Source organism: Triturus cristatus, chromosome 12 (genome assembly GCF_964204655.1).
Source record: "Triturus cristatus chromosome 12, aTriCri1.1, whole genome shotgun sequence".
Classification (NCBI taxonomy): Eukaryota; Metazoa; Chordata; class Amphibia; order Caudata; family Salamandridae; genus Triturus; species Triturus cristatus.
Genome location: NC_140595.1, coordinates 756,476,382 through 756,484,634, shown reverse-complemented (window position 1 = coordinate 756,484,634; position 8,253 = coordinate 756,476,382). Strand labels below are relative to the sequence as shown.

The window sequence follows — 8,253 nt, the reverse complement described above, 5'->3', positions numbered from 1 at the left end:
ACCACACTACTCCATGTTGAAACCAACCCTTTGCTCTTGAAATAAGGAAGTCCTCATCACCTGCGGTACCTTGTAGAGACCAAGTAGATGCGCCATGATGATAGAACGTGTTGAGCCTGAATCTCCTATGACTGAGGCAAGTGGGGTGCTGCCTCGGCATTGGTAGTTAGGTATGAATGTGCTTTGACCTGTCAGCATCCAGAAGGTTCCCTGTAATGCTTGCTTCAAGGCTGCACAGGAATCAAAAATCTGGAACCCAAGGGTGATATTTTGGAGAATATCTGAGTTGTTGTTGATCTCCTCGATGGCAAATACCATACTTCTTACCCAGCGGTAATACCGAAACCCAAATCTGAAATGATAACAAACATTAGTGTGCCATTTCAAATATCTTCAGTCAGAAATTCTCTGTACCGCTACCATCTGTTGATTCATGGCTCTGTCATGACTTATAATGATGTTCTTCGTGAGTCTAAATAAGTAGCATCAAACATTTTCAATTTGTTTGGTAAATGATCTGCTCTGGTTTACGGCTATTATAACATCACATTATTGGTACTACTTCTGTGAAAAGGCCGCTTCTAAAAAGCACTTTCACCTTTAAACATGCAAAGGATTTAAACTTTACCAATGTTTCCTTGGCCACAGGTGTGGTCCTATTATGCTAGGGTGGAGACCACCTTGCTAAAAAAGACGATTTGGATAAGGCCTCCCCATGTAATCATCATCTTCTTACCTTCCTCTCAGAAGTATGCGTAATTGAAGAGAAAATGGTGAAACAAGTTCCTGCTTACCTACTAGAAGATTGTGATCATCTTGATGCTTGGCAGATCAGTTTCCGATCTGGAAATGGTACCGTGACGACTTGGTGATTACAGTCGTGAGCTCAGGACTCTTATGGACAAGGTTGAGGCTGCTAGGCTTATCTTTTGAAGATATCTGAAACTTTTGATACCATCAATCATCTTACCATGCAACAGAAACTGAATGAGGTGGGTTTGTCTGGGTCAATGCAATCATGGTCCCCTTGCTCCATCACCACCTTAAACACCCTTCAATTCTACCTCCCTTTAGATCAACCACAGTCTGTAGGGTCCTACAGGAACAGTTCTGCCCCCTATTCTTTTTAGCATTTAAACAACACTACTTGCCCAACTTCTTAGATCATCTGGATGGAAAGATATTTCTTATTCTGGGACACATGGCGCATTATCCAGGGAAATTGTATGGAGCCAGTCTTTAACCTAGCCCTTTGCCAAGCCATGCTGAATATTCAAGGATGGATGGTCACCAACAATTAGAAAACCAATGCAGTGCAACTGAATTGATGCTGAATGGTAAGAAACACCTTGAAAGTTATAATTCAGCCAGCCTCACAGATTGGGTGCACCACCCTGTGTGTCTCCTCATGGTAAATGTGTAGAAGTCTTTCTGAATGAAAACTTGCCCTTCAAAAAGCAGATCAACTCTGTTAACACCATCAGCTTTTGAACATTCAAATCCCTTGGAAACTTCCTTCTTTTGGTTCCACAGAACCTTCATCACGAAGTGGTTTGGGCATGAATCCTCTCAGGACTGATTGAAAGTATCGCCGTTTCAAAAAGAGACAGAGGGACATATTAATGGCCAAGTCATGCAGTGCAGCACTCAAAGTCACCTTGCTATGCTGCACTGTGTGACAGGGAAATGGTAGGAATGAGCCAATGCGATGCATTTCGGCCTTTTCCCCTGCACTGGCACCCTTTTAGCTGCCTAGCGCCAATGCAGGCACCATTGTGCCAAGTGTGCAAGGGTGCCTGCGTTGTAATGAGGATTGTTTTTGCGCAGGAAGGAACACCTTCTTGACAAAAACAGTCCCCTGAGGCTTTTTCCTTTTATATGTGTGCTTCAGAATGCTGCACTCAATGGAAAGAGGAAAAAACAATATATTTCTCCTCGTATGCCTCACCTGGGGAGGCATAGGTTTTTGGTACACTCCCAGATCTACAACTTTTGGTAAAGATTGAAACGCGTCAAAATATATTGATGTTGCATGGCAACACCCATGCAACACCCATGGAAACTCCTCCCGGACGCAGTGTAATGCAACGCAGAAATTTGCACACACACGCACGGTGGACTTGTGAGGCTTCATAAATCTCATTTTAAGGTTGTGTCGCTCTTGCACCATGTTGCGTGGTGCAAGTTGAATGCAAAGCAGCCTGCAAATATTCCCACGAATATTCAAAACTTTTCACTCCGGAGGATTCTCACTTGGAGATATTTGATCTCATTTGATTGGCCCTCAAACTGCTCTATTGACTACCTGTGCTTCAAACAGTCAAATCCAAAGCACTGTGCCGAGTCCTTAATTTGTAAAAGAGTGAGTGCTGGGGACCAAAGCTCTGCTCAGGATGTGCAGTCCTCATGCCTCTTTACCCCATACCATAACCAGACATTCCCTGCCCCATTATCTTACTCTTGCAGGTTCCTGGTTTTTCCCTTCGTGACAGTTTTTCTGCCTTTCTCTTGCACTTGGAAAGTGTTCGATAAGAAAAAGCAAGTGCTAGTCCCCAAAAGTAAGTGCCAGTAGCCCCCACCAGCAACCAGTGGCTCAAGTTAAGTACTGACTGTGCCTTATACAAAGAATCTGTATGACACAGAAGCTTCCTGCCTTCATGATCACTTTTATATTGATCAGTCAATGTGCAATCTTCGCATCACCAGAAATCTGTTATTAATCATTTCATGTCTCTGGACAGCATAGGCTGTAGGTCGTATGTAATTCTATTTAACGTCTGGCATTTCCTTGCTCTGTTATTAAGGGTCACCCGGAAATACTTGCAGTTTAGAAAATCACTTAAAACCTTTCTCTTATGCTTATTTTATTTGTAGGGCATGTAGTTCCATTTTTTCTGATCATCTCAACTAGAGTCAAGATGAATTCGGATGAAGTCTGTGCTTTATAAGTATTCAAGTAAATATACAACGGATTATCTAAGTGAATACAAATAATAATTTCACAACCATTTTTTCTTATGTTATAGCACTGAAGTTAATAATTATTTTATTACACCATTCAATGGTGTTCAGACCAGCTACCTTATCCCAACATGCGAGAGAAATAAAGAGTGTCAGAAGGAGTATGTGATATCAGATTCTTCAAATCTTGGCATCATCCTTCTGTCCCAGAATGCACTGCTCCAAGTTTCAGAGACCCACAGACACAAACCTGATTCCCTAAAGGTACATTTATCGGTCGTGATGGGAGCCGGGTGGGTCTGTTTAACACGAGGTCCTATCCTGGGAAGAGGATGCTTAGCTTGTATTGAATGTGTAACTCCACTTATATCCAATAATCCATGGCACTTTGGTGTGGTTTGGGCAGACATGTACGAAATCAGTATTTGTCAGAATCTGCTTGGCTGTATTGTGCCCAATCAGATGTCTGGAACTAACATCGTAAGGAGGTATGAAGGGCATTATTAATGCATTCCAGCATCAGTTCAAATCTCGGTCTCTAATCAGCACCTTGTGTTCCCCTATGCAATCTCCTCTTATCAACGCCTTTCTAAACACCCCACCCCTCTCCCATGCCCAGGATAGCTGCAGTTCTGTACACAGCATGCCTCCTTTCTAGGAGAATGCAGTCATTAGCAATAAGATGCAATATCTTAAGTGGAGGCAGACGTGTGCATTTGTGAGTGTGTGTGCGGGTCTGTCTGTGTGGGTGTGTATCACCATCAGCTCTATTGCCTAACTTTAGATCCACTTACAGATATTTTTTCAAGAAGTCTTATTTTCTTTATAAGAGCACGCAATAAATCCTTGCAGGAAATCATCTGGTCATAGCTGAAGGAAATTGCCACTTTTGGTTGTGAAAGGGTATTTCATCGTACAAGTACTTATCCAACCGAGCTGTGCCAAAGTGTCTTTGCCAGTCCAATAACCATGTTGGTGGTGAGATGAAATGTCCATGGTACAAGTACATGCCTGTTGAGTGTGGGCAGCACGCTGGCAAAGATGGCTCTTTGCTAAATGTTCTGCTATATAATACTTTACAAGCCCAAATATCAGAAAAGATAAACCAGGCTCACGAGGCCGAGGGCAATATAGGACGACAGTATACGTGGTAGCCGTTATGTTTTTTTGTATTACGTTTATTGTGGGGCAGTTAGCTTGAAAAAGATAGTTTCTTCAAAGTGCTGCTACCAATGGGCACTGATTGGAATTAGACTGTTAAGGCTTTATTGAAGAAATTGTTAACAAAACAATGGACGATGGTGAGGGCCAGTGGATTTAGGCCATCTGTGGCTGAGGTGTTTACCACATGATTATGGATTTAATGCATTTGTTGCATAATTTGCAAAATGTGGCTATTTCACCAAAAATATTGTTTCTACCTCAAATTAATAAATCTAATACCTCCTGGAGCCCTACCTCGACATAATCCAGGTCCCTCAGGATAGGATGTTATATATTCATTTTAGGTTTGGTACCCTCCCCGTTTGTGAAGCAACAGCACACTGGCATCGACGCGATTCAACCTCAAGCAGTTGCCCAAGGTGCAAGGCACCAGTGGAATCCGTTGCTCCTGTCATGTTTGCTTGTCAGGTTTATGCCAACCCTAGATCCAAATGGCTAAAATCGATCTGCCTGCAACTGGGGACACGGAACCATCGGGATGCCTTGTGTATTTTAAAATCGGAACCCAGACCAGCCGCGGCCGCCACAGGTAGGAGCGTTAGGGCGGTGGGGCCGGCTGGGGGAGGGTTTCGAGGGACGACTACGAGGGGAAATTAATTATTTATTTAATTTTCCCCTGTGGTCGTCTCTCAAAATTCCCCTTCAGCTGGCCCCACCGCCCCACCGCTCTTACCTGCAGCAGCCGCGGCTTTCCCAGACCACTTTTTGCCTGTGAAGTGGGCACGTTTTTAAGCCACACGTGGATATTAGGATTAAGGGCTTAATGGGAGCGCCACAACAATCAGTAGGATGACTTCTATACCTAGCTGTCCAAGGGTTTATGGATCCCAACCCACTTTTCCTTTAGTTGCACATGCACTTTATTGTACATCATTTTCGTATAATTCTGTTTTGAGAGGGTCGAAAAGGCAACCATTATGACTGCTGTGTATGAAGAGCACTTGAGCAGTCTCTAAGTGTGACAACACTGTAATGTTCTTTCTTCTCCTTTGTTTTGAAGAGTAGGAGGGGACAGAATTAAGTGGAATACTCAAAATGATTATAGTGATGTAAACGATGAAATCTAAATATAAATCTGGCTCTCCAATTATGATTTGAAGAGCGCGGGCGGATTAGGATGAATCCTGTACACCACGATTACTCGTAGGTACCAAGATAAATATACGAACAAAAACGATCAATATTCTATAATTGATAGTGTATTCGTGCATTGGTAGTAATAAAGTTTTGTTTACTCTCAAATAATACATATACCAAAAAAAAGAGAGGATTAGCAAGTTCATGTGACGAGGTAGACCAATAGGAAAGCAGGTCTAAGAATACCCATGTCACGTGAGGAGGGTAATCGAATCAAAATATGGGAAACTCTTCTGGCGATATAACCAGGTGATGATCTACCATAGAGACACATGTAGGCGAGGCTAGAAAAACTCCGACCACATGTCTGTGTTTAACCAATTGGGTGTGGGGAAACATAGATTAAATAAGGAACTGGAGAGAGCATGGACGGTAATCCCCGGAACCGAAAACGCGTTCATTCGGGAAACTTGGTCTTTAAGAATAAGAGGTAAGAGGGGTCAGAGCTGAAAGAAAAATTAACGAAAAAGTAAATAGGTGGATCTCTCTCCTAAGGGATGCAATAGACCTAAAAGAAGCTTCTTCTCTTTTTTGTTTGCTTTTAGACCCACCTGATTAAACAGGAGGACACGCAGCCTCGACGGGTTGGGTTTTGATGCGCATTGGCCACCCGGTACGAATATATATATACAAAAAGAACGTGAAATGGGCTTAATAAAGGAAAACCGGCTCCATCTTATATGCGAGGTAAATAGTATGTCAAGCCCATGCGCCAATTGCCATAATACAGATCTCAATTCGATTAAAGAAATATGAATTGGGATGATAGGAATACGCTTTTAAAATAGAGGCATCTTCATGTAACTCCTTTCTCTACATGTAGATTATCAAAAGACAGACTGGTCTTTTTAACTTTAAGAGGAAGATTGGGAGAGGAGCGTGCAAGTCAGTAGAGAGTATTATCTCTCCGTATATACGAAGTTGAGTATCGGAAACCCGCACTGTTCCAACTACTTAAGAAGGTGAGCAAAGAAGTGAATATAGTAATATAAAGACAGGTAGCGCAAAGAGGGTATTAATAAGTATATATAGAAACTAACCCCCTGTTAATATAGATTAAAATGCGCATTGTTTCGAATTTTTTCTTGCTCTCGAATTAGTAAGACCCAAGATTGAGCGATTGGAATAAACTGTAAAAGAGTAGTTGAATCGTGTTCATAAAATGAACAGTAAAGGTATTGTAATTTGAAATATGAGAATAAGAAGAATGTTTTTATTAAAAGATATTGATGCTAACAATGTTTAATGATGGACATGGTTAACGATTTTTCTGGTAACTATGATTAACTGATGGAATATTCGGTGGCCAGTGGAATAAAATGAGGGTCAGACAATCTACTGTTACACAATAAATTGTATTGATAATGATGTGACTCTATGACAAAGACGATGGGGTATGAACCAATATGGAATGTGATACTTTTGTGGTATGTCAGATTAATATGAGTTAAAAATATCGCCCGCTGTCCCATATAGAAGCGACAAGAGGGGGTACGGTTTTATCATGGTTTATAGAAGGGAAAGAAAGACATGCCAATGATAAATCAAAAGATAAATGGTTTATTGCATTAATAATGACGTATGTATTCATTCCATTTAGAAATTAAAGAAACAAATCAAATTACATAGGAGGCAACAAAATTGTGTCTTGACAAAGATGGTAGTAGCAATGTGAAGCCATCGAAACGCGTCGACGCCTTTTTCTGAGAACACAATCCGATGACCGGCACAGATTAATTAGTAATAGATCTAAATTACAATTAATTGTTCTGCTGAGTTTTTATGTCATGTGTATTGGTAAAGAACAAGATTAGTGTCTTACATTTGTGTTTGTCTCCATTATGCTGGTCATTTTTGGATTTTTTGTAATGTTGTATAATATGGTTTTTTAAATTTATTGTACTGTATAATGTTTTTTAACAAATTGTGTGATAATGAATGTGTTATGATATAATCTTATTGAAACGAGGATTATAGATAAATATTTACTTGAATAAAATCCGTTTTTAATACATGAAGAATACTTCATAGTTTTATTATTATCTAGAATTTGCTTATTATAAAAACTGTAAGAGCAAGGGAATCCCTGTTTTTGTGTGGTTTTAAGGACCTTATTTCCCTTGTTAATCTCAAGGGGTCCCTCTCAATTTCTTGACTACTTTCTTCTCCTTACACATCGTTTTAAGTTTAAGTATTTTTTAAGATCGCAATGATAGGCTAACTCTTTTTAACATTGAGTTTCTGAATCTTATATTTCTACCTTGCTGTAGCTGTGAATTTGTTATGCACATGCACTTTTCCATACATAACTTCCTTGTAACTCTGCTTCAAGAGGGTTGAAAAGGCAACCTATATGATTGATAGGCATGAAGATCAATTCAAGAGACTCTAGGGGGCATATTCACAAGAACGTGTGATAACTACCGAAAGAGTAGCGGAACTCAACTTACAATATCTCAGCCATCGTGGGAAAATAACCCTGTGTCAACGTGGAATTCACAACACGGAGATAGCATGCGATGGTCCGCCGACAACGCGGCCAATGTCCGCGATACAATTACCCCAACGGAGATAGAAAAACAAACCAAAACACCTGAAAACTCACGATAAGCCCATCCGCGAGGAGGAAAGCAGGGATAAGCACCGCCCGGGCCGCTAAACACACAGCAGGTGGGAATAAGCACAACCAAAGCCTGAAAAAGTAAGACAGACCAAACAGAAAACAACAGTCAACCACAATGGAGGCAACACAAGCCAGCAGACAACCCCACCAAACCCATTGGCAACAAAACATCGTACATGGCAGCCCAACGTGGACAAGATGAATGCATCCTGAGAGCGGAGGAGGTCAATGGCACAAAACCAGAACTCCAGCAATGATGCAAAAGGCACAAACAAGCAGAAACACGCCAACAACAAGAATGCAGCAAT

At 41.1% G+C, this 8,253-nt stretch overlaps 1 long non-coding RNA gene across 1 annotated transcript; it reads left to right on the top strand.

The window, feature by feature from the left end:
• The first annotated feature begins 5,604 nt into the window (after positions 1 to 5,604).
• On the top strand, positions 5,605 to 7,889 carry LOC146782718 (uncharacterized). The gene is made up of 4 exons (XR_014971985.1): positions 5,605 to 5,752; positions 5,868 to 6,009; positions 6,146 to 6,284; positions 6,923 to 7,889. It is a non-coding gene; the product is annotated as an uncharacterized LOC146782718 (long non-coding RNA).
• Positions 7,890 to 8,253: the final 364 nt, after the last annotated feature.